General features: G+C 40.1%; 1 protein-coding gene across 2 annotated transcripts in view; it reads left to right on the top strand.

Moving 5' to 3' along the window:
* FRMPD4 (FERM and PDZ domain containing 4) overlaps nt 1-26,940 on the top strand; it is a 296,031-nt gene that overhangs the window by 184,091 nt on the left and 85,000 nt on the right. The window contains exon 1 of one of the 2 annotated variants that reach the window (XM_023918368.2): nt 8,381-8,448. The exons of the other annotated variant lie outside the window; for it this stretch is intronic. The gene's annotated coding sequence lies outside the window, so the exon portion shown is untranslated. Of the gene's footprint in view, nt 1-8,380; nt 8,449-26,940 lie in introns of those variants that run through there. 2 annotated transcript variants of the gene reach the window in all.

The raw sequence follows: 26,940 nt of genomic DNA, 5'->3' as shown, positions 1-26,940 counted from the left end.
CTACACAGCTAATGTTCACTGCTTTGATTTATGGCACAGGGATAGCTCAGACTCTGCTTTCTGCACTTTGCTTTGGGACTTGGCTACTTCATTTGCTTAAGAGAATGCTGATAATAAAATGACCTGTAATTCTTAGAGAATTACAAGGAAGGTCATTAACAAAAGATAAATAAAAAATAAAAATGCCATGTTTAAAGAATGCTGCAGAAGGTCAGTTCTGACTGAGACTTCTAACTCTCCTCCGTCTCTACCATGTTGATGCCTTGGGATTTAGCTTTTTACATTTTTCAGATCCTGTACTGCTCTGGTGTATAACTCTAAAACTCCACAGCCTGTCAGCTACTGTTCTTCCATTTTATTCAGACAAAACAATTTCTCTCTAGGCCTGAAATTGAAGGACACCTTATTGTCTCAGGCCTTGAAAGATGTAAACAGTGAAGTGGTGGGGGAAACTTGGAATAAATTAGTTCATTACCTGAAACTGTAATTGGGAGATTAACCCCTGGTATGTAAATGGACCAAACTTTTAATTGTATGAAAAACTCGTGACCATCGTCCACCTTGGGTGAAGCCCCTTGGAGGCTTCTGACTGCCCAAGGTGTATCTATTGAAGGCCTTCAATAAATATCTGCATTTATTCTCTTAATTTTGTCTAACCTCTGTTTTAGGTCACCACTCCAAGGCATCAGTGTGAGGTCTTTTGGTTTGTCTAATACATTCATTATACTGGTAATAAGATGCTTGGATCCTGTGTAGTAAATATACTAATTCTTAGCCTTCTCAGAGTTTTTAGCTCTGGTTTAAAAAATAAATGTCAATGACTATGATATGATTGTAAACATTATTGGCTTTTCTTTTCCCATTGTAAACTGTGCATAATTATTTTTTTAAAATCACTGTGGTGACTTGGATAAAATACATTTTGCTGTTCTAGCAAATGTACTCTTAGATGGCTTTGGAACTTCACTAAAAAGGGTGATGGTAGTGCGTTCACAGAACCATTGACTGCTTGGCATTCATTGCTTAGCTTACATTTCATTTCTAAGGTCAGCATTTTGATTCTGTTCTTGGGAAGTTTTGGGGTTTTTAAATTATTTAATTTTTGTCTTTATCAGCCTATTTAGAAACTTGCAGGTACTTGAAAAAGTAATGGGTGAGAATTAGAATTCTTTTAACACAGAATTGAAGGATCAAACATATTTCTAATTGACTGTTAAAAGTCATTAATTCTCTCAAGATCCTTCAACTGCAAAAAAAGAAGAATTCTAAAGCATAAAACTGAAGATCCTTATTACTGTTCTTCCCTTCCCTAGCCCTTTTGCCCACGGGGTCTGCCTTGGCTTCCTAGGAGGCATTTGCTTTTGGAGCCAAAGCAAGATTTGTAGCAGCCTGGTGACCTGAAGGCTTTCAAGATTTAGAGCAATTTCAGACCTGTCCAAATTGGAACAAATTTTCTGGGTTAATGAGGTCTCAAAAGCTGACTTTGAAATGTTTTCTTGCTTCAACAAGTATTTGTCATGCTTTGGATGTCTGAAAGATGGACAATGTGAAGCTGAATGCCAGGTACAATATAACTATATTAGTATGGGTTTTCTGTCTGAGTTAATTTGGCTTGTCAAGAAGCATAGGTGAGCCCCAAAGTACTGTGCAGATGTGAGACTGTTGTCAGCTTATTAACCTGGTTACTTCTGTTACTAACTGTTACTCAGGTTAATGAAGATACCTGCACATCTCATTCTTGTTTTTGTCAGACTGTTGGTATGTTCTCACCTGTGTGAATGAGATTCATTTGGAGGATTGAGCTCCTGATTCTGAGGACAGGCGCTACATTTGATTGCTCCTCTTTTCTCACTGGTCACATAATGGGGTGCTGCACTCGTTGTGTAGCTGTCAACAGCTGTAGCTTACAGCTACACTACAAAATGAAGTGCCTTAGTACTCATGAATTTTGCAATTTGGGAATGTTTACTAATCATCTGTAGATAATGATTATTTTGTTTATTTTTTTGGAGAGGTTTTTAGTACCTTAAAGTGCCGCATCCTTCTCTTAAATTGAGAAAACTGCATCTTGGAAAAATAAAAACCGTAACAGGGAGTGCCAAATTATGCCTTAAGTAATTTTAGCCTGTGGTGGTTTTGTTGTTGGGGTGGTTGTTTTGGGTTATTTTTCTCATGCTCTTACAAGGTACTTGTTTGTCATTCTCTTTTGGGCTCTGGTCTTCCTTTCATTTTTCTCTGTGTGTGGATAGCAGGCTATATGGAGAAAAATAGTCAGAGAGGTGAAGAGCATGAGGCTTCTGTAGAAGCTGATCTGTAGAAGCCTTTGATGTTTTGTGCCAGATGTTACAACCCACTGGAAACTCTGAGCAGTTTCAGGTGCAAGCTGAACACTGCTACATACCTACACATTGCATGGTTTATAGACCACATTCCTGTAGTACATATTCATGTAGTATCAAATGTTTTAAAACAACAGCATGGCTGTAGCACGTGCACAGATGTGCTTCCAGAGTAGTAATGCATCTTAGATGAAATGATGCTCCTCGGGAGTGCAATAAAGGCAGTGCTTTTGGAATGCAATCAGGAAACCTTTTGGAACCATGTACTGCTGCACCAAGTCACCAACCATCCCCCTTTATAGGGAACATCAGCCCAGGTGGATGCTACAGTGTCACTGGGTAGTTTCATTACATATATCTTGGTTTTAGAAGAGTGATCAAAGCCTAAATACAACTAACAGAAAATGACTTTCCAGTGATTCCTCTGTGGAGCTGTACATGGTATCTGTCCTTACAGCAACTGTTATTTGGCAGAGAAATTCTCTCTGGCTTTCAAAACAACTGTTTTTGCAAATACTACATAGGACTATATAAGTAAAAAGAGAATTTAATTTTCTTTCCCTCATTATCATATCTAGATTTTAGGAATGATACAGTGAGATGATTTTTGACAATTATGCCAATAAAGAAAGGAGATAGATCAGTGAGATAGCATTTTTTTATTGTCTCTAAGACTTTTTATAGCCGTGCAGATTAACAAATTGCATCACACTGAAGGAGAACAAGCAATTCAAATATTTGCTTGGTTTTGATTAAAGATGTATAAGCCAGGTATTATCACAATAAAATATATGCATGAGTTCTGTACAAAGAAGTAGCATAACTCATAGCAACATTAACTGCTTTTTAATTAAATAATTTACTTTGGGCCATATGTACATATCCATTCAACTGCAAGCAGATGTATTGCAATTTTGAAATTGTGGAAGGAATAGAGAATCCACGAGAATCTTCTGGTGAAATGAAATATAATTATATAGTGTTGGTGCAAATGCTTTTAAGGTATGAATGGGAAGAGATGTTTATTCTTTCTGCTGAAGCAAATTTGATTTCTTTCAAATCTCTGGAAGTCCTTATGATATGAGCTAATCAGGGGCAGCTTCCATTGCCAGGCGGTGCTTTTGTAAAAGTGTGAGAAGAATCTCTTATCAAAATATTTTCAGATGTTGCTATCAATTCATTATCTCTTCTGCACAGATGGCACAACCAGGGTCATTTTGCAAACGTCTAAAATATTTTTTCCTAAGTTTAGGGCACGGTAAATTGAAGTTACAGAACTTCACCCATTCCCTTTTAACTTGCCCCTTTTACTTGAAATAGCGTTATGTGGTAAGTAATAAATTTCAGTATGAGCGTTCAGTAATACATTTCAGGATGGCAAACATCTAATATTCTTCCAGCATGTTTCTGTACTCCACAAACTGTATTAAGCTGGACTTTTAATATGAAATAATTTTAATATGGTGTATTTAACCACTTTAAAGTCCTAAATATTTTATTTGCATCTTTTATATATGTCGCGTAGTATATGATTATGAGAAATTCTGTAACATTAATTTGAATAAAAGCATGACACTTACTAAAAATGATTTTGTGTGACTATAGTATTCTGGAGTGATAGTGTGTGGAGAAGAAGAGCAGAAGGTTTTGGCTGATGTTTTTATACAAAAGGTTTAGCCTCATGGCAATTTTAGGTCCTTATCTGTGCCAGTGCTGTGATCTTGTTGATTTCTGGACCTGTACATTTTTGTCCTTTCCCTTGTGGAAATCTCTCTGCTTGTCAGATCTGGAGGGAAGTTGATAGAAGGAAATAAACAGCTAATAAAAAGTCAGTCTTATGGAGAAAGCAATAAATTTTATGTTGGTTTTGCTCTAAGTCAGTCCATGGTCTGATGAAGTTGCAGTATAGTTTAGCATGGAAGAATCCTCTGAAGGTCAGCCTGTGCAGCCTCCTGCTCAGACCATGGCTAATACCAGGTGATGAGCAGCATTGCTGCCACACTGAAATATCTGACTGGTTTGAGAATAGGATTGGAACAGAGTTGTATTGTCTTAAGCTGCCCTGCAACTGCACTTTAAGGTGCAAGTTGAAACAACATTCACTGCCTTTAGAAGTCATGCCTTTTTGATTGCTATTGCTGTTTAATTCCTAAGGAACAAGATACTTTGGTATTTTCATGGGTCTGACTTCTGTCATTCAAATAAAGACCAAAGAATGTGAAATAAACTTAGCTGAAAGGAAGTGTAACCCTTCTTGTGTGAACTTAAAGTAACACTGGTTCCACCAAGGTGTTGTTAGTTACTAGATTCTCAATACAGAGGGGTCTGTTAGGTCAGTTTATTGCTATAACCTTGTTTGCAAGAGGTGCTATTGATTGTGTTTATTTTGCTTTAGTATTTTTATTGGTTGTGTTTACTTATTCCTTCTATTGCCTGGGAGAGGCTGATGGGGTCTGTGTTTCCACTTCTGTTTGCTCCCTGTTTGACTGCAAGGACCTTGACCATCTGTACTTTGCGAATATTAGCTTGCTTCTGTGCTCCCGTCTGGAACAAACTGAGCAAACAGTTGGGATCCCAGGCAAGAATTAAAGGAAGCACACCCAGAGATGAAAGCCTGCAGCATTGTTACTGCTTGGCTTGAAACCACGGGTCAGTCTCCAGAGGGCACAGCAGAACTGGGAGAGTACTACTTGTCAAAAGTCTTTCTGAATTTTACTTATGTTAATATGATGTGGTTGCTAGAGCAGTTGAAATGACTAAGTGACCCAGCTAGTGGATGAGGGAAACTCTAAGGATGTAGACTACTTGGACTTCAGCAAAGTCTTTGATATTGTCTCCCATGGCATTCTCTTGGAAAAGCTGGCAGCCCACATCTTGGACAGGTGCTCTCTTGATTGGATTAAAACTGGCTGGGTGGCTGAGCCCAGAGAATAGTAGTAAGTGGTATCACATCCAGATGGAGGCCAGGCACTAGTGGGATTCCTCAGAGCTCAGTCCCGGAGTCCTGTTTAATATCTTCATTGATGATTGGGTTGAGGGGATCAAGGGCACCCTCAGTAAGTGTATGGATGACACTAAGTGGAGTGGGTATGAGTGTTGATCTGCTGGAGGGTTGGAAGACTCTGCAGAGGGATCTGGACAGGCTGGATCAGTGGGGTGAGGCCAGTGGTGTGAGGTTGTGTTGAGGAATACACTCAGGGCAGGTAGCTCGGTGTGCAGCGGCAGTGTGAGCTGCAGGTTGAGCTCTGTGGGGTGGGAGCTGGCACTACAGGCAAGAGGCTGTGAGCTGCCAACCCGTTGCATAACAAAGGGCACAGGGACCTGTGGCCCAGCCAGGTGACTGGACACTCAGAGACACAGCAGGAGCCAAGGATCCCAGACTTGCCTGTGCTTAGACTGTAAGGGTATGAAAGCCCAGGTTTCCTTTTTTCAGAGCCCCTCCTCAGAGGCATCCAGCTCAAGCTGTTATTTTGTTATTGCACCATGATTAAATTATTCTGAGCATCAGGACCCATGAGACTCTGCTATGGGAAACTTGGGGTCGAGCTGGTGAGGAAACCTGGTCTGACTATGAGTGTGGGGTGTGTAGCTGTGAAGGAGCCTTGGTCCCAGCTTAGGTGATGTGAATGTGACAGGGTCGCTCCTGGATGGTCAGACTTGTACAAGTCCAAGTTGCTGGCTCCTGCACTACAGTCAAAACACTCCCTGAAGCACAACAGGATTAGGGAGAGTGGTTGGAAAGCAGGCCAGTGGAAAAGGTTTATAGTAGGCTGAACATGAGCTGGTGTGTGCCCAGGTGGCCAAGAAGGCCAGCAGCCTCCTGGATCGCATCAGAAATAGTGTGACCAGCAGGACCAGGACCAGCTGTCCCCCTGTACTGGCGCTGGTGAGGCCACACCTCAAATCCTGTGTTCAGTTCTGGGGTCCTCACTTCAAGAAAGACATTGAGGTGCTGGAACTTGTGCAGAGAAAGGCAACAGAGCTGGTGAAGGGTCTAGAGGGTTGAATCCTATGAGGAGCTGCTGAGGGAGCTGGGGTGTTTAGCCTGAAGAAAAGGAGACTGCAGGAAGAGATTACTGCTCTTCTCAACTCCCTGTAAAAAAGTTATAGCAAGATGAGGGTTGGCCTCTTCTCCCAAGCAACTAGTGACAGAACAAGAGGACATAGCCTCAGTGTGCGCTAGGGGGAGGTTCAGATTCGACATCAGGAAGAATTTTTTCATGGAAACAGTCATTAAACATTGGAATACACTGCCCAGGTGGAGTCACCATCACTAGAGGCATTCAGGAAATGACTCCACGTGGCAATTACTGCTATGGTCTAGTTGACAAGGTGGTTATTGGTCAAAGGTTGGACTTGGAGGTCTTTTCCAGACTAAATTATTCTGTGTCATATCATATTTTGATATCCTGAGTGCCTTGTTGTTTACTAGTGCTTTTGTATTTAGTATCAAAAAATTATTTGACTTCTTCCAGATGTATCTTCATTCTTTAATTCTTAAAAAGCTTAATTCTTTTCTCTAAGGTATGTTATCCATATGTCATCTCCATGAGTTTTGGCTTGTGAAGTCATTACATTTAGGTTGTCCTTGTTTGGCTTAGTAGCTGTGCTATTCCTGAAAAATAAAATCCTTAAATGTCAGCTTTTGCCCTGTACAGAAAGTAGAGGTAATGTGTTTGTGTTATTTGATAACTAGTGTAGCTCACAACATCCTAAATTCTCAAAGCGTACACGGTACAATATTTATTTGCAATAAAACAATGTTATAATATTCATCTATATTTAAATAACTGAATTTTTTTTAGTAGTCTTCATCTTACTCTTTTCATGCCTGCTGTGCTTAGAAGAGGAACTCAGTTGTATTTTCTGAAAGTTCACCTCTGCACCTGTTTCATGCATCCTGTCTGGCCTGTGTGCTCCTGCTTGTACACCCAGTTCTCATAGCTGGCCAGCAGTGTGGAATGACACAACACAATCATTGGTGATATTAATGGCCTATCAATCAAGCATCCTGCTTATTAAGGACCACTAATCTATACCAGATGCAAAACTGAGCCTCACAGCCTGCTAATCAGTTTATTTCAAAATAAATAAGCACAGAAGATGATCAGGCCATTCAGCAATCCTTTTTAATTATTATTTTCTTTTGTTATGTCTAGCCTACCCCAACCTTCTTGTACATGTGTTCTGTAGGTGTTTGCTCTGTTTGAAGGTTCTGAAAACCATCGATGGATATAAGTAAAATATAGTGAAAGACTTGATTGTTGTCACTGTGTTGTTCATCTTTCTGGGTTTTGAAAAGGCTGTTGTTATTTTACCTTAAAACTACCATAGTACATAAGGCCATAATGAAAGTTTGAAGTCACAGGAGCTACCTTCTGCCCTGTAGGTATGATATTATATAGCACTTTATTGAGTACATTGCATTCTTTCATCTCTAAGTACAGAAACAATGTTGACTGGGTTCACAGGGGATTTATGTGATATTCACAAAAATATGAGCAGCACAGCTGCTGCTGCTTCGTTCATGAGGGCACTCATCACTCGTGCAGGGCACCTTTCCTTCGGGTGAGGGCTGTGTGTGGAGGCAGCCCGTGCGCTGGTTCAGCGCCTCGAGCCGAAGGCTGGCTGCTGTGCACCCCTTCTGGCATCTCCTCTCCCAGGTGAGGTGCCAAGGGGAGAAAAGGCACTGGAATCACACTCTCTGGCCCACTTATTCCCGTGTCCCTAAACGGGACATCCAATGAGATTGAATGGCAGGCAGTTTAACAGTGATAAAAATAGTACAACCTATATAATTAGCAAATAGAACTCTCAGCTACAGGTTACAGTAAAGCCTAAAATGCTTCATAGGATTTAAATGCACATTTGCAAAGTACATTTGTAATAAGACTTTCACTATTAAATTACATGGGATTAAAAAAATTAGAGCAGATATAAAATCTTATGTTTCAGACAAGCGGGTGAGTCAGCTGCTGACTGCCTAGGGCTAGGACGAAACTTCCTGTATTAATCAGGTTATTCTATAATTACAAGGTTTCTTGCACCTTCCTCTGAAGCGGGTACTGAGTGCTGTCAGAGAAAGAATACTGGACCAGGCGAACAACAGGTCTGATTTTTGATTTTTTTCTATCTCTTTTATGTTTGTTTTTTTTTTTTAAATTGCCTTGTCACTAATACGAATGGTTGATATGAATAGTGTGATAGATATGAATAGTCTGTTAGAGAAAGAATGCTACTCTGCTTCTTTCAGACTGCATAGAAATTTGCTTTCTGTTGCTAAGGGTTTGACCTAGTCAAGGACAGGATCATATGGTGGAAGGGGGAGTGGGTCTAGAAGAGATGAGCAGCAGCAGGGATACACAAGTGCGTGTGACTGTTCAAAGCAAACCTGAATATTTAGAAAACAGAAGAAGGAAAATTATATAGCAACCTGTTTATCAGTGGTTTGCCTAGAGACTACTTGGGTATGGTGAAAAAGAAAGTATTGCTAAATCAGCTCAATCTTCTAAAAAGAGAGAATGATTTAACAATTGTCCTTCCTTCACAAAGAGATGTTGCTCTAGCCATAAATATGGCAGTCATAAATACGACAGACAAAGTGATGTTAATACTGGCTGGGATAAATCGTTGTTATAATGGAGGGTATGATAGCAAGGAGATGACAGTTCTTGGGGTTGTTTTATTTTAACTAGAGCATAGAAAAATGGAGAGTCCATTGCATTGCAAGCAGCTGTACCTAAGCTGGTTAGTGTGCTGTAACTCGGGAGCTAGTCCCAGCTGCGTGGCTCCCTCCCTCTCTTCTGGCTTGCAGTTTTTGAGTCCCCTCTGTACATAGAACCCTGACTGGCTGAACCAAGAGCATGTCACACTGGAAAGGTGAGGGGGGTTATGCAAGAAGGTGTGAATGTGGGTGAGACTTCTCAGAAAAGAAGAAGCTTTTGCTCAGTTACTTGCCTTAGGTTGCCTGGATATAATTATTCCTAAGTGGAGTACAGGGAGCTGTGGGCCTCTGCTACAGCAAATTTAGTGTTTCTGAGCTAATCCTCTGTTTTATCCAAACACAAACTGGAGGGGTACACAATGAAATTCAGAGAACTATTGCATCCTGAACACCGTTACTCTTGTGTATTTGAAGGTGGATTAGGAAGGAATAACATTTGTAGAGCAGAACCTGTATAGAAAAAAAAAAAAAATCAAAACACCCTAACCCCAGATCACAGAGTACATTAACACAGAGGTGCAAAGATTAAATCCTCGGTATTGTTGGAGTACGCAGTGTTCTAGGTAGGTGTTTCATATGGAATGACAGCAACTCATCTGTGAATTGCAGCATGTAAATGCTTTTGTAGAAGCATTGCTTTGGTACACCAAACTATCCTTCCTGGGAGGGTAAAACAAATTAATTCTTGCAAACAGTTTGTGTGAGAATGATAGTCCCCACTGGAGGCTGTTTTTACAAACATCTCTCTTGTAAAACAGTGTGGTCCCTGCAGAGCTGAGATTAAAAGTGCCAAGTTCTAGCTCTGCAAAGCCATGCAAGTGGTTGGAAGAGTCACAGGGGTTTGTAAGAAGCTAAGTCGTATCTTGGGTCACATGCTGGAATTCCAGTTGATGCAAACACAGAGACTCTGAATATGAAATAAAACCAGGCTATGTAAAAATAAAGAGGGGAATACAGCCCTAGAAACACCTAAAAGGTGTTTTCTGCAGCATGTATGTGGGGCCTTAGTGGCCATGAGCTTGAAAAATTAAATAAGGCAGAGCTTCTGATACTTGGTGATGGAATGGAGATCTTTCACAGAAACGCCTAGGTGAAAACTTCCCCTAGAGCTGCAGTTACGACATTGAGAGAAAAATGTGCTGGAGCTGGGTTATAGAGCCAAAAAAAAACCCAAAACCAGTATGAGAATTAGCACACTATATTGCTGCTGTTTAAATAGCACAGTTGAAGTTTACCAGTTCATCATGGTGTATGTACAGAATTTAAAATTAGTTACCTAATGTCTTATATATGCCAGGAAATACCCTATTCCCAGCAGACATTCATATACTAAAGAACTGCATGCTGATGTATATGAAAGCCAGCACTTAAGAAGCCTAATTCATCCTGTTGGATTAATTTCTCTCATATTAATATATTTACAGATTTCTGTAAAGAAAATCAAGTATATGCCTCCTGTGAAAGGTTCTTGTCTGGATTGATATTGTAGAATAGGAAGATAATTTATTTTAGAAAGGCAAGATGATACTACAAAAAGTTTACTGAATTTTAATTCTCATTTAGTTTCTAATTTCCCTTCTTACAACTTCTTACAATAATTACAAAATACTGCCTAATTATATTCAAAATTCTTACCTCCCAAATATAATTCTAAGAATCCTCATATTTTGTATGTTGTCATATATGTATAAGATTTAGGTAAAGAAATAGTTCAACTGAATTCAAATTAATCTAGTCACTGACAACATTATGACTCACTGCAATATTTTGAAAGCCGTTTATCTCAAGTTCGCTGGAATCCTGGGCTGTTCCACAGAAGAACTTCAATTTAAAATAAACCAATCAAACTGTGTCGCTGTGCAATTAAATATCTCCATGGTAACAGGGATTAAGCACGTAAGGTAAAGACCTGCTGACAGTGCAGAGATTATTTCAAATTTCTGGCTCTTCTAGCAATAGACAAATGAATTTATATTTTCTGTATCAAACATTGGGAGACATAAAAAATGAAAGCAATTGAGCTACTTCTGTGGCAGCTTGGGACTTCAGACAGTATTTTCTTGACAGGGGAAGTAATTAGCTGGAATTACAAGTAGGAATTTAGCAGACAGATACAAATAAGCATTTGCTCATGGGATTTATTTAGCATTTCATAATTAAAACCTGGATAGGCATATTATTTAGGATACAAAGAGCATGGAAAAATCTTGCCATATTTTAAAAAATTAACAGCATAATAACACCATTTTTCTTTAAATTTTTAAGTGATCTTTGGTTCACTTAGGAGAGGTTATTTGAAGCTCTGCTATCAAGTTATATTTTTAATGAGCAATGTACTTCTAAAGTTATAGTGCAGATGGCCACATTGATACTCAGTGAAGACAGAGGATGATGCTTTAATCAATCCTAACATCTTTCTGATTCTCTCTGACTCTTTTCCTGGCTTTTTCATGTGTATTTATTAAAACTACTGGAAATGCACATCTGCTGGCATGTGTAGTTTTCAGATTTCAGTTATGTGGCTTAGGGTTGGTTTGTTTTTCTCTCAGATTGGCTTTTGATTTGGTTCCTAGGGACATAGAATGACTTGGAAGGGACCTTAAAGGTCAGTCTGTTCCAACCCACCTGCCATGCACAAGAGACACCTTTCACTAGACCATGTTGCTCAGTGCTGCATCCAGCTGGGCCATGAAAACTTCCAGCAATGGGTCATCCAAAACTTCCTTGGGCAATCTGTGTCTTCCAGTGCCTCACCACCCTCAGAGTAAAGAATTTCTTCTAATATCTAGTTTAAATCTAAATCTAAATCTAGCTTCTTTCAGATTGAAACCATTGTTCCTTGTTCTGTCATCGAAAGCTCTTGTCCAACGTCTTTCTCCAGCTCTCCTGTAGGGCATCTTAAGGTTAGTGGAAAGATGCCCTAATGTCTCCCTGGAGCCTTCTCTTCTCCATACTGAACAATCCCATGTCTCTGAGCCTGTCTTGATAAGAACAGGATAAGGCAGTTTGTACTGGTCTTGTTCATGGGTGGGCTGCTTGTGCTGATGTGATGCCTGCAGAGGCACTGCTTGCCTGTAGGCATGATCCTGGTGGTCATCCGTGCCAGTCATGGAGACTGCATGCTCAGCCTCCTGGGGAGCTGGACCAGGGGACAGGGGACTGCAGCAGCCTGGTGCTGTCAGACCGGGATGGGAGGAATCCCCTCTGATCTAGATGGTCACCAATCTGCCCTCTCTTAAAACATTTTCTACATTTGACTAGCATTAATATATATATATATATATATATATATATATATATATTACTACAGTTGTTCTACTTTAACTGAAACAATAACATATATATGTCTGAGAACTCATAAGGAGCATTACCATTCTATACATTAGGATCAGAAGGGTAAGAAGCGAAAGATACATTGGACCAGTCAGAAAAGAGGTCTCATGAAGCGCGTAAAATATCCACCAGAACATTCTGGACATATGTAGCCAGTTGCCTTGCTCCAGTGACAGCACTTGTTTGACACTACTTTATATCTGTGCTTCCTTGTATTGGGTAGTTGTGGTAGGTACTGTAGGGTCCGTGCTGCAACATTGCAAATTGTTGATAGACTGTTCAAGGAAACTGTTGTCTCTATATGCCAGGTAAATTGTGCTATATTTGAACAGAAAAACAAAAGATAATCTTTAAAATAAACTAATAAAACCACCAAACCCCAAAACTAACAACCTGTGTGAAGGTAACTTGTAGTGTTAGACTAAGGAAGTTGATTAGTACAGGTTGCCTGTACTATGGAGAATTTGGCAATTTGTACCATATGCATGCCAAATGAATTCAAATTGTTGGGTTTTGTTTCTCTGAGGAGCTGTCTAACTAGCACACTTCTAAAGCACTACCATTTATATTATTGGCAGCAAAAGTCTGCTCACTCAAGAATACCACACTTATTACCACAATTATGCAGTTCACATGAGCAAAAGGATTCCCTAAATGTTGTTTCAAAAAAACTACATCAGATACTAGCAACTGCTTTTTTAGATACCGTGATGAAATTAATAACTGATCCTGGTTGTTATCAAAAAACTCAGTATGAAACTCAGAACTTCCAGAAAGAAATAGTCCTTTACATTGTCCTTAAATTTGCAGACTACTTCCATGTTTTATCCTTTAATAAGATTGATGATAATGCCTGTTTTCCAGAGAAAGAAAAACATTTTGCTGATACTTCATATAAACACTTGAGGAAAAAAATATTTCCTCTCCTATCTTTCAACGAAAGCATTTTTTAAAATAGCCTTATTCATCATTCTATGACAGCATTTAGAAAATTACATTTATCCAGTTTTCCAAAAGCCTGGTCAAATGATATCATCTCCCTTAATATCATCCCATTTAAGTATTTTTATTACCAATATGGTAACTAAAACCACCGATTTTTATTCCACTTCTATATGGCAATCTAAATTGCCCTGAGTAATCTGTCTAACAGAGATAATTAGATATGTTTCATTAATATTTGCAAAAGGTTCTAAGGGCATATAGTGGATTAAGTCTGTTTTGCAAATGTGTTGCTTAGATTTCATGTTCCACATGCTAAAGAAATAAGTAAGGTGTCACTTGACTTGCAGGAAGACAGGAATGGGAATGATCTGGTTTGCCACCATCTTCAATCCCTTCTGTTTTACAATCTATCATATAAACTGTGTCCTATATCCTCCTTTAAATATTTACCAATAATCAGTGTAAATACATTATGGATTACTCAATGCAGTACTCTGGCTGTAAACTTGGATATTAACTCCATTCCTCTAATCTTTAAGGGTCTTTTCTCTTGAAATTTGATTGCATAGTGTCTTTAGGTGTTTTGCAACAAATTACTTTTTATTTTAAACATTTTTTGCCTCTTCCTGGTGTTTGCTCTTTCTTGATCTTACTTTTGCTGTATCAGACAAATCTACGTGTTCTTGTCTCTTCTAATTTTTTTCCCGCACCAAAACCATTCTGCATTTTTTACAGTTTGAATCCTCCCTCTCAAATATGTCTAGCTGCAATAAATACTTTCCTATTGCTACAACAGCACTTTCCAGCAACATACCCAAATGATGAAACTTGGATTTCTCTCAGCAAATCAGCTAATAAATCAAGATTCCTCTCCTCAGTCATTTGAACAATTACTTTTAGATCATTGGGAAGATTTTGTTATTCATCGTTAATCATGTCTTTGTATAAAGAGCACAGACAAACACAGTAAAATTCAGAGGCCCCCCATTTCTCTTTTCTATGGATAAGGAGCCACTGTAGACTATAGATTCACTGTATTCTATAAATTCAGATGATTAAAAATGTCTTCTTTAAATATGCAACACACTTTTTATAATTCTTAGCATCAGCAAGTGTATTGTACTGTACAAATGCAGGAGGTGTACATGTGTGTATATACACAAATACATGTCTCTCATAGTCACACACCACTCAATGCAATCATGCTGAATCTTGAAACTGGGACTGGAATAAACCACTCCTAGCTTCTGCTCTCTCTCTCTCTCCTCTCCCTTTAAGTTTTTTCCCTGAGAATCCCCCTTAGTCTCGTATATACTCACATTTAGCTCTCCAGTAAAAACAATGCTTTTCAGATTTATTGAAAGCAGTAGCCTTTCTATAATCCAGCCAACAGACCACTTGCAAGTGCTTTTTTGCAAAGCTATCCCAAAATAATTTTACAGTAGCAAAGTCAGGTGCCAGTAGCAGCTTAGCTATTGTAGCAGAAAGATCAGTCTGAGTTGTAAAACCTGCTACAGAAGCCAAATATTTTTTTTAGATGGTCCATGCTAACCTTTATGATAGCCTAGGAATGGAAACAATCCAAGGATTTTAAAAGCTCATTAGGGAGTAAGACACTGATTGGTCAGTGCAAACTCTTAAGTTTTACTATTCCATGTAACAGAAGCATTCAGCATTTGTGCTGTATTCTATGAAAATTTTGCCAAACACTCAACAGAAAATCACTTTTCTATCATTAATATTTACATTAAAACATCGTTATGACTTTCAAATATGGCACAATACTTAGTCTGGCAACGTGTGGATCACTTAGCTTTTTAACTTGTCACTGAATGGTGGTTATGAAAAAATTAACATTCAGTTCTTAAGCTTTAACAGAGATTTGCAGAGGAGAGGGTGACAGTAAATCCCTCCTTAAAAAATTCACTAAATCTTTTCATGCTTTAGCTTTGCAACCCATAATGAGAATGTCATTTGAACATTTTGATGAGAAAGTCAATGTCTTTCAAGCATCTGCTAATGAAAATATAACCACCTAGTACAAGAGGATCCCAATTTTATGTGGTAGACTTCCCGTGCTCCTGAAGCATAAACAAAAAACCCCAACCAAAACCAAACCAGACCAGCCAAATAAAAAGCCCCAAAACAAAACCAACAAAATCACAAACAAAAACAAACAAAAAACAAACAAAACAAAAACCACCAAACAACAAAAAAAACTCCAGTGACCAAAACCCAAAATTTTTTGAGAAAGTTTCTCTGGAGTTTCAGCTGATCAGTTCTTTAAATTTGAACTCAAAGCCAAACAACAGCACCATTAAGCTAACTGCTACCTGGCTTACTCACAATGGCAAATCTTGAGCACAGGCAGTCATTACATCCTTTCTTTCTAAGGCTGTCTGGGATATGCCAGCTCACTCTGAGTACAGCTTGCTGGAAGCTTAATGGAAAAAATCAAGCCATCCAACCAAACCTTCCCCTCCAGGCAGCTCTACATGAAGCCCTGTCCTGTCGCTCTCCCAGACAGCGCCCAGGCTTTCAGCACAGGGCTCAATTGCCTATGCAAGTCACAGAGGCAAGGCTGAGCAACCAGCTGTGCATCTATTACACATTATGTTCAGGTGATAAGGTTCCTCCTTCAGGAACAGTGCTCCTGAAGGCTCATGCCATGAAAGCAGCTGTTTCTATGATCTGCCCATTAGCTTGCACTTGCATTAATTAATTCTAGTCAGGGAAACTAACAGGACTGTCTCAAATGGAGCTTGAGTATATTGATGTCTGGATTTCTCTTACCAGGCACTGTTCAAAGCCTTTTGGAAGCTTCTGGTTAGTCATAGTGTGACATCCTGGGGAACCAAATCTTTCTCAAGACATAGGCACAATTTTGGCCTGTGTTTGAAGGCACTGAAACCCCTATTTTCTATATGTATATTTTAACTAAAAAGATTCCTGATTGGAAAGTTGCAACTTGTCAGTGTGTAACACCAATGCTATGCTCTTATGGTTTCCTTCTCAGAGATAAATCGTTAGCACATACCTCCATAGGATACTGTTAAAAGGGTGGAACTGCATCTTCATTGGATGCTGGCAACAGGAATCATGCAACAAAACCACTAAATGTCATTACTATGAGCTGCTAGAATCAGCCCCTTGTGGTCCAACCCAAAATGTCTTTTATCAGTACAGCTTTTTGCCAAGTCTCTTCTGTCCAGCTCAAGGCACTGACTGGAATAAACAAAACCAATAAACATGGCAGAAAGAAGAAAACACTGCACAAAAGGGCTTATAAGCAGGAACAGAAATATGAACCCCAGGTAAAACTGTTGTTCCCACCTGGTCAAGCCCAGGAACTGCATTATCTAAAACAGCACTCCTGGGAAACCATCTCTTTGAAGCTGTTTCTTAAGGCACCTCCTCCATATACCCCTGGCTTTCTGGTTTACCTTAAGTTTCATCAATGTTTCAGTATTTCTTCCTTCTACATTTGCTGGATGTTTATACCAGAAGCTAACTTAACATGGGCACCTGCTTTTCTTGAATGGTTGAAGAGTGCAGCCATAAACAGACACTCTACACTCATTCCTACCAAATGTGCTTGGTACTCATCTCTTCCTTTAGGAACATACCAGTTACAATGACTTTTAGGTATATCTGCCATACTTATTATTGATTTTTAACAGATGCTTTTCATCCCAAGATGCAAAGAGAAAAATTGCATCTCAATGTGTAAGGAAGGACATTCTAACATAAAGCTGAGTGTCAGACAACTAGGACAATTGAAGCAGTGTCTCTTCATAAGAGCACAGATAAAAATCCTGTCTCTTTACACACAGAGACCTAAGCTTATGCTCAAAATGCTCAGGGAACCAAAGACATCCAAGACTGCATAGACTCCCATAATCAAAAGCAGTCAACAAAATGTAGCCTGACAAGGTAGGTAGATTCTAATGCCAATTGAAGAGGTACAGTTGTAGATCCATCTACAACCTGGTCTCATGAAATGTTTTCCAAGTGTCTTACCTGCTGTGCAAGGGTGGGAAGTCCATCCTGCCACAACAAATAAGAACAGCATGATTTCAAGACCAACCTCAAACTAGTAAGCACTAGTGGTGGGCAGCATACGCCTTTCATCTCAACATATTGTGAGCTCAAAATACTGAAAGAATATTCAGAATGCAGAAGCACTGCAGCCTTTACAGCTGCCTAATACAGGATGAAGAGCTACAGGATGAATTGTTTGCACACTGGGTGCAGCTCGCTTCCATTTCCCAGTTTGACAGAAAAGCAACTCTCCTATCTTATATTTCTTATCATCAGCAATTGATTCTTGCATATCAAGTGCTTGCTAGTGGGTCATGTATGCCCCTGCACACACAGTCTCCCCATATTTGTGTAGAAGTGGGTGTCACCAGTAGCTGATCACACCTGTGGTCTTCCCCACAGCAGACTGTTGTCTCTGGTCTATCCAGTGCCATGCTCCAGATTACTTTTCCTCATTGGTTTCACTTCCATAACATCTGCACCTAAATTTGGTGTTTGCGAACCACAACCTAGATGCCATCAGCCTTACATAGTAAAACCAATACAGTTCCCTTGGCACTGTTGGCCTTTCAAGTTCAGTTCCCCATGGATGGGCTGTGGTCCTGTCAAATATGGTGATCTCCCACATGGTTCCCCCTCACCTGTCCATGACACCCAGCCAACCTTCCCTGTGCTCTCTGTCACTTTTGGCACTTCTCATTCTGCTCTGTGTTACAGCCAGCTGTTTCTCTTGATGTGCTTTCTAGTTTTTATTGGTTGATTAGCTGCACCTTAATCTTTGTATGCATTTAAAAAAAAAAAAAATCCATTATGAAAACAGGATAATGTGTGTGTTTACTGCATAGTCCCAAGAACTGTCAATTCCAAATTCTGTCAATCAACCTCTGGGAAGGGAAACAGGGCACAGTATATCACAAGTTAGAACAAGGGTTTTGCTCTCCATTTTCAGTGATGTTTGGGTTCTAATTAAGTGTTACAGCTGCTGTATTTTAATTCCTTCTAACAGTACTTCAGGAACTTTAATATTTCTATTCATATGCGCTTTCTCTGCAGTAAATGAAGATTGTTGTCTAAGCCAGATATTGTAGATTTGTAAAAAGCTATATTGCTCTATTTATGTTACAGAATCTTGGAAAAACTTGAATGAAATTATCAAGTTCTTCATGATTTCATTCTTTATACAAGGGCTGCTGAATACCTTTCATCAGCAGGCCCTCTTTGTAATCTTATATGCTTTCCTTGACTGAGATGAAAAGTTTTGTTCCCATCTCTTTTTGGAGACCTAATTGCTATTTTGAAAAATATCTTCCCTTTCCTGGAGAAACAGAAATTGTTTTGCCAAAGTGCATTGCAATGCTTGGTTCCCAGTGTTTGAGATATTGAGGTATTTGAAACATGACCCACACATCCCCTTGCAAAAAACGATGTAATTTCTGTTGTTGCTGTGAAGCTCTCGCATCTTAAGAGCCTTCTGAAAATTTTGGTAACTGCCAAAAACTCAGAAGGAGCAGTGCCCGTGCAATGTGTCCAAAAATCTCACGGCTAAAAAGAAGTATGCTGATAGTGACTGCTGGGCACCAGAATGGAGAGCTGAGGAGGAAGCTAGGTAAAAATATGGACAGCACAATTGGAGGAGGAACTAGTGTGAGTGGCAGGACTCGGTTTAACCAAGTTTAACAGGATAGTCATTGGGAACCATGAGAGGAGAAGGATTAGGTGGAGAAGAATTGGTCTCACAAGGAGATGAGAGCAGGAAAGATTGAGGATAGGGGAGCTAGCAAATCTGTAACTTTTTTGCAACACAGTGGCACTTACTCATGATCTGGTTATGACTTGTAAAAATTTGATATTGTTCTGCCTGTTTTATTATAATATTTTTTATATTTTATATTTTATATTTTATATTTTATTTTTTATTATAATATTTTGTATGGATTTTCTGTATTTATGCCTGTCAAATGGATAGGAGCATTTGAATGCAACGTGAATGCTAATGTTTTATTTTGTCAAATGCCCAAAACACTTAGTCATGTGTTATATGCACATGTATTGTTTACATTATTAAAGCATTTTTAAAGTTCAGGAGTGACATGAGTTAAGTATTAAAACATTTTAGAGTTTAGGAGTGAGGTGAATTAAGTATTGCAGTCTTGCTAACTGAATCAAAATTTGTCTTACAAAATTATAATATTTAGTTGTCCTGAAATGTGACTGCTAGTAGTTCTGAAGTATTCATTTCCTGCTGTGTTGCTGCCTTTCACAGAGGTGTTATTAGTATTTTAATTATGTGTATCATTGCCACTGTCAATATGAGACCATAAGATGAATACAATATGGCTCTCCTGCAGACTACATTTGTGTTCTGTAGGAACAAATTGTAGACCTTTAACAATATATTTCTACAAAATCTGCTATTGAATTTAGACATTAGTTGTCATCATAGGAAATAAAGAGACAAGTCAAGTCAAGTTGGCTTCATTAATGTCAGCAGAGCCCTACTGATTTACACCAAGAGAAATGACACAAAAGCACTTTTTATATTTTACTGCTTCTCTCATGAGTTGCTCTATTGCAATGTTTCATGAGTCCTAGAACAACACGTTTTTTTCTCTTTTTTCCTGTATTTTCCTTTCTGTGGTTTTGTTGTTTTGTCAATCACTTGAGCTCAAAAATATCCTTACCTAGTTTGAGGAAGCGTAGAAAAAAGGTTTGTTGTTGTGGTGTTTGTACATAGCTGTCATGGAGGCATTTCCATTTTTACTTTTTCATTAGAGGTATTAGTCAAAGTGTGCTCTGGGCTTTTGTGAACGGGAAGCTGTCTGCTTGTAGCTTTTCTGGCTTTGTTCTGCAGTCATCATCTACACATAAATGTTTATGGATGTGAATGAATGTCCTGTCAGCCCCATAGTGGAACCCAAATTGCAAATAATTGAGCTTAATTAGGCCTGCTGAGTTCATTATGGGGACATTGATGCATTTCTCTTAAATAAGTGCATTATGGGGTCATTTTTCTGGATCAGGGCCTCAGTTGTGACTCAGAAAGATAAAAGGCCTAGTCAAAAAACAGAGTTCTCCCAGAACTGCAGTCACAGTGACAGTAGCTGTGAATCCTGTGATCAGTGCCCCCCAGTCAGCCTTAACTGGTACCAGTAGAGATTTTGCTATGGCAGCCTCAAGTTTCAGCTGGTGTCAGGTGGAGCAGGTTCAGCCTGTGCTGTGCTCTGCAGTGCAGCAGCTGCACTTCCCATGGCACCCAAGCACACTGGCTGAAAGCTCTCTAGATTTCAGGCTTCTCACAGCTCACTACTCGAGTAGTCACTTTTATAGATAGTTGTCCTAAGTGATGGACTCACATTTTTCAGCCTGACCTGTCTTCTACTGGAAATGCTCTCTAGGGATGTGGTAGTCTTTTCTGCATGGGAGAATCTCTTATATTTTGTTAGCAGTCTCCATCTTGTACCCCTGGCTTGTATCAGCAATAGCATGGCTAGCCAGACTAGGGCAGTGGTCATCCCACAGTACTCAGCACTGGTGAGGCCACATCTCCAATCTTGTGTTCAGTTTTGGGTCCCTCCCTAGAGGAAAGACGGAGGTGCTGGGGCAAGTCCAGAGAAGGGCAGTGGAGCTGGTGAGAGGCTTGGGGAACACAAGACTCATGAAGAGCAGCTGATGGGTTGTTTAGCTTGGAAAAAAGCTGAGGTGGGACCTTATAGCTCTCTACAGCCATCTGAAAGGAGATTGTACCCAGATGGGGATCAGTCTCTTCTGCCAGGTGACAGGGTGGGAGGAAGTGGCCTCAAAGTTGCGCTAGGGGAATATTAGATTGGATGTCAGGAAAACTTCCTTCATGGAAAGCTTTGTCAAGCTCTAGAACAGGCTGCCCAGGGAAGTGATTTTATAGCCAACCCTGGAAGTATTCAAAAGACATGTAGATGTGGCACTTAGGGACATGGTTTAATGCTGGACTTGGCAGTGCCTGGTTAATAATTTGGCTCAGTGATTTTAAAGGCCTTTTCCAACTTAAATGATTTTGTGATTCTGTAAGAACTTTCAGCTTTATTCTGTGAATAATTGTTTTTTTCAGCTTGGTTGCTATTTCAGATAAAATCAAATGTAATGTGTGTGACTGTTTCTCCTCCTCATGGTTGTTCCCTGACTAGAACAAAAAGTACTCCACTTCTTCAGTAATTCACATTTTTCTACACAAAATGGCCCATTCAAGGCTAGATTCACAAAACTACCTGAATATTAGAAACTGCATTTGCTTTTCAAACTGATCCATGCCTTTGTGTTGATCAGTTTTGCCATCTACCTGGTGAGATAAGCTCATGATTCCTATTCCCTGCACAAGATTATCCAGCAGTCGGCATTCCTGGCCACAGTGGTACAGCTTCATGTTGCATAAATGTGAATTAAATACTCACTGAAGCAGAGCAGAGACGAAGTATGACACTTGTCAGATGACTCATTTGGCCTTGCTTCAGCTTGCCTGTGGGTAATGTTTTGATGAGATTTAACTGATGGACTTTACAATGCAGCCTTATGCTGGGCGGGTGACAGTCATTCTCCAGTGCCATGGGAGCTTGCTGGATGCCCAGACCCTGGGAAACTCAGGAAAAAAGTTGGGTTTTTTTCCAGTCCCAGAGACTGCTTCTTCTGGGAAAGAGTGAGCCCAGTTCGAGTCCCAGATACTTCACTCCTCTGATGATTTTGAGTTTTTTACTTCAGCCAGTAAAGAGACTGTACCAAACCTACAGCAGTTAAAGCAGGACTGGCTCACTGCTTTTCAGGACTTTGGCTTTATGGGGAGCTGAGGGATTGCGTCCCAATTGTCCTTTCTTTTATACTCTCATACTGGGAATATTAGAAGGCAGAGAACAGCTGTGCTGCTTTCTTTATGGATACTAACGAATCAGGAAAAATTGGTGTTGTGCACATGTAGCTAATGTGATCTGGTCTAACCTCTAGAGAAACCTGCTCTGGTACAAAATAACCACTTGATCTTCAACATACTTCTTTGAAAGCTGTCTTCGGAGATTAAAGTAATTATTTTTGCATTCAGTGGAGTGGAACAACCCCCCACCTTGTAGACTGAAGGAAAGAAAGGAGTCTGAAATAGCTATAAAATAAAAATTAACTGTCTTGCAACTGATCCTGCTTTATTTTAATAAACCTTCAACTAAGTTGCATTAAAAGATCTCATTTTTAATTTCTTTTGCAAAATAACTTAGAATTTGATGATTTATTCTACATATATCCTCAAAACATTTTTTCAAAATTAATGTCATAGATTCTCTTTTACCCCGCTCTTTTATTTCTTTCTTTTCCAAATTTGATGAAGTATTTTTTTAAAGTAGACACTAATTTTGTATGTGTGTTATAAGCCTTAAAAAGAGTGGTTCAGAGGTTGTGAAAATAGGAAGTGTTTAGTATTTATCCTTAGAAAAGAAGCACTCATTCCTAGACTGAAATATCTTAATCTATGGTCAAGCATAGCTTAAACTGTGAACATGAATATTAGTAATATTTGTTGGGTTTTTGTTTGTTTTGGGTTTTGGTTTTTTGGAGTTTTTTTGGGGTCCAGTTAAATAGCTGATGGCTAACACACACCATTACTTTTTGTTGCCATTATCATGTCTTTCCTTAGGGGATATTATGTTTGGGAAATAAATCGTATTTCCCCCATGTTATTTATGTCCATATACATACATGTATGTATACACAAAACATAGCCTTTCTTTGGGGTAGTTAGCTATAAAACTAATTTTCTACAATTCCTTGTTCAGTCTATTACAAGCAGTAGTGCTTTACTCATACACTGCTATGTATTTTACCTGTACTGTGTGATTTGTTCCATTCAGTTTGGTTTATTTTCTAAAAGTACTTTAGCCTGTGTTATTTGTTGTATACAGAGTAATGGAAGTAATTTAAAAAATGTTAATCTAAGATTAGAGATGAAAATGTTATTAGATACTATAATGTTTTGCATTTGCAGTAAGGTAGTGCTTAGAAATTGAGGGTTACCAGCTCTTTGGGAAGGCCATGCTGGGAAGGCAAGGAAGAGGCATCATCTTTTATGTGAAACAGCAGCTGGGAAGCAAAGAGCTCTGCTGTGGAATGGCAGATGACCAGATCAGTGTGTGTAGGTCAGGACTGGCAGATAAACCAACAGGGGTGATGCTGTAGGAAGTCTGCTCTAGGCCACTGTTGTGGTTTAGCCCCAGCCAGCAGCCAAGCCCCAGGCAACTGCTTGCTCACTGTCCCACCAGCAGGATCAGGGGGAGAATTGGAAGGGTAAAAGACAGACTTGTGAGTTGAGATAAACATAGTTTAATAGGGAAAACAAAAGCAACACACACAAGCAAAGTAAAATAAGGAATTAATTCAGCACTTCCCATGGGCAGGCAGGTGTTCAGCCATCTCCAGGAGATGTGTTCCCACCATGTGTAACAGTGACTTGGGAAGACAAACACCACCACTCCAATGAGAAACTCCTTTTTCTTTCTTCCTCCCATTTTATATCCTGAGCATGATGTCAGATGGTCTGGAACATCCCTTTGGTCAGCTGGGATCACCTTTCCTGGCTGTGTCTCTTCCCAGTCTCCCATGTACCCACAACTTCCTCACCAGTGTGGCACTAGGAAATGCAGAAAAGGCCTTGGCTCTGTGTAAGCTCTGCTCAGCAATAACAAAAACATTTCTATATTATCAACTCTGTGCTCAGCATAAATCCAAAACACAGCACCATACCAACTACTGTGAAGGAAATTCTCTCTACCCTAGCTGAAACCAGCACAGCCAGTTTCACCTACTTTTTTTTTTTTTCCTGATCAGAAAAAAGTAGGTGAGACCTTAGGACAATGGGAAGTAGCCTCACAGTTTTTCACAGAGGTCCTCGGGGGAGTGTGAACCAGCCTCCTAAATTGCTGGTGTGCAGCACAAATCAACAGCTTTGTGGTGATTGAGGGGCCAGTGAGAGGAGATGCTTTGCTGGATGTCATACTTAAAGGCCAGCTGGGGAGGTGAAGGTTAGGAGGAACCTTGGCTGCAATGGCCATGATATGATGGAGTTCAGGAGCATGAGAGGAGGGAGCAGGGCGAAAAACAGGATCACAGCCTTAGACTTCAGGAAAGCAGGCTTTGGCCTGTTTCAGTATCTGCTTGGAAGAATCACAGAGTATCTTACGGTGTCCCATGGCCCTGGAAAGAAGATCAGTTCAAGACTGATCTTCAAGAAGCATCTTGGTTGATGGAGTTCACCTGCTCTACTCTGCGCTGGTGCACCCGCATGTCAAGTCCTGTGTAGAGTTTTGGGCACCACAGTAAGACACAAAGCTATTAGAGTGTCTAAAGGCTACAAAGATGATGAAGGATCTAGAGGGGAAGCCATAGGAGGATTGGATGGGATCACTAGGTTATTCGGCCTGGAGAAGAGGAGACCTCATAGTAGTCTTCAGCTTCCTCATGAGGGGATGCAAAGGAGCAGGCATTGATGTCTTCTTTCTGGTGACCAGGGACAGAACCCAAGGGAATGGCAGAAGCTGTGTTGGGGAGAATAAGGTTAGATGTCAGGAAAAGGTTCTTCACCCAGAGGATGGCTGGGCACTGGAACAGGCTCCTCTGGGAAGTGGTCACAGCACCAAGCCTGACAGAGTTCAAGAGGTGCTTGGGCAATGCTCTTGTGCATATCATGTGAGTCTTGGCTGTCCTGTACAGGGCCAGGAATTGAACTTTGGTGATCCTTGTGAGTCCCTTTGACCTCAGGCTATTCTATGATTCTGTGATCTTTACAACAAGAAGTCAGCCTGGAAGCAGGAACAGGTGACCCAGGAGGAATAGACATACTGTCCAGTTGTGCAGAGGTGGTACAGGAAAGGCAAAGTTCATGTGGCTTTAATCTGGCAAGGGATGTGAAGGGCAACAAGAAAGGATTTTAGAGGTATATCAGCAGCGAAAAAAAGAGAAAATGTGAGCCCACTGCTGAATGGTTCTGGGATACTGCTGTTAATAGACAGAGAAAATGTTGAGGTACTCAATGCCTTCTTTGCTTCAGTCTTTCCTTGCCTTTATGAATCCCAGACACCTAAAACCAGAGGGAAGTCTAGAGTAACGACTTGTCCTTGTTAGGGCGTGGTTAAGGAACACTTAAAATGGATGTAAACAAGTCCATAAGGCCTGGTAGATTGCATATATGAGTGCTGAGGGAACTAGCTGATTTCACTGTGAGGCAGCTCAGCTATCTTTGGAAGGTTCCTGACAGCAGGAAAAAAAGCCCAAGTACCATATCACTCTTCCAGAAGGGCAAGGAGTGGGATTTGGGAAATTTCAGTCTGGTCAGCCTCACATTGATCCCTGGGAAAGGTGATGGAGCAACTTATCCCAGAAAGGATTTCTGTACACAGGAAGGACAAGAAGGGGATCCAGAATAGTCATCATGGGTTTACAAAGAGTAAATCATGCTTACACAGTCTTACAGCCTTCTAAAATGACGTGACTGATTTGAAGGGAAAGGAGTAGATGTTGATAGCTTTGACTTTAGTGAGCTTTTAAACAGTCTTTCATAAGATCTTCAAAGACAAGCAGATGAAATAAGAGTGAAACCAGTGAGGTGGCTGGAAAAGTGGCTAAATGGCTGAGTCAAGAGTATTGTGATCAGTGGTGCAAGATCCAGTTGGAAGTCAGTCACCAGCACGGACCCCAGAGGTTGATACTGAGCTCAGTACTGAGTAACATCTGCTTTATTGACCTGAAGTATGATGTAGCGTGCACTCTCAGCAAGGTTGCAGGTAAAAAAACCTGGGAGGAACATTAATACACATTGATTGGGTGTGATGCCATTTAGAAAGACCCTAACAGGCTGGAGAAATGGGCAGGCAGGAGCCTTGAAGCTTCAGTTCAAGAGGGGGAGATGCAAGGTCCTGTATTGGCAAAGGAACAACACCATGCATAAATATAGGCTTGGGCCTGACCAGCTGGAAAGCTGCTTAGCAGAAGAAGATCGTTTCTGATGTACTCCAAGCTGACCATTAACTAGGAATGCACTCTTGGGACAGTGGCAGCCAACAGCATCCTGGGCTACATTAGCAAGCCCATTGCTAGCAGGTCAAGGAAGGTGATTTTCTACCCTGCTCAGCACTGGTGTGGATGCATCTGGAATCCATTTACCCAGAGAGGTTGTGGAGCTTTCATTGTCAGAGTGCTCAGAATTCATCTGGACACATTTCTGGGCAGCCTAAGTGGCCCTGCTTGAGAAGGGTCTGAACTAGACAGTCTTAAGAGGTCATTTCCAGATTCAATTGCTCTGTGACTCCATAGCTTCCCTGAAACACCTTCTTATCTTCCAGCAATCTGTTAGTAGATTCTTTGTGCTTCCTGTGCAGAAATTGTGCTTAAAGAATGTTTGCCTTTTGACCAGAAGCTGGCTGATGGTTAAGTGTATTTAAAGGTCCATATTTATGAATCTTTCTATACATGATACTTGTATTAATGTGTGTAAAATGAGGCCCAAGATGATGATACAATTAACACCCCAAAACTTGTTATCACAATTTTTATTGC

The sequence above is a fragment of the Cyanistes caeruleus genome, chromosome 3 (assembly GCF_971803275.1).
Source record: "Cyanistes caeruleus chromosome 3, bCyaCae1.hap1.1, whole genome shotgun sequence".
Taxonomy (NCBI): domain Eukaryota; kingdom Metazoa; phylum Chordata; class Aves; order Passeriformes; family Paridae; genus Cyanistes; species Cyanistes caeruleus.
The sequence above is the reverse complement of the archived record's forward strand: the minus strand, read 5'-3'. Positions and strand labels throughout refer to the sequence as shown.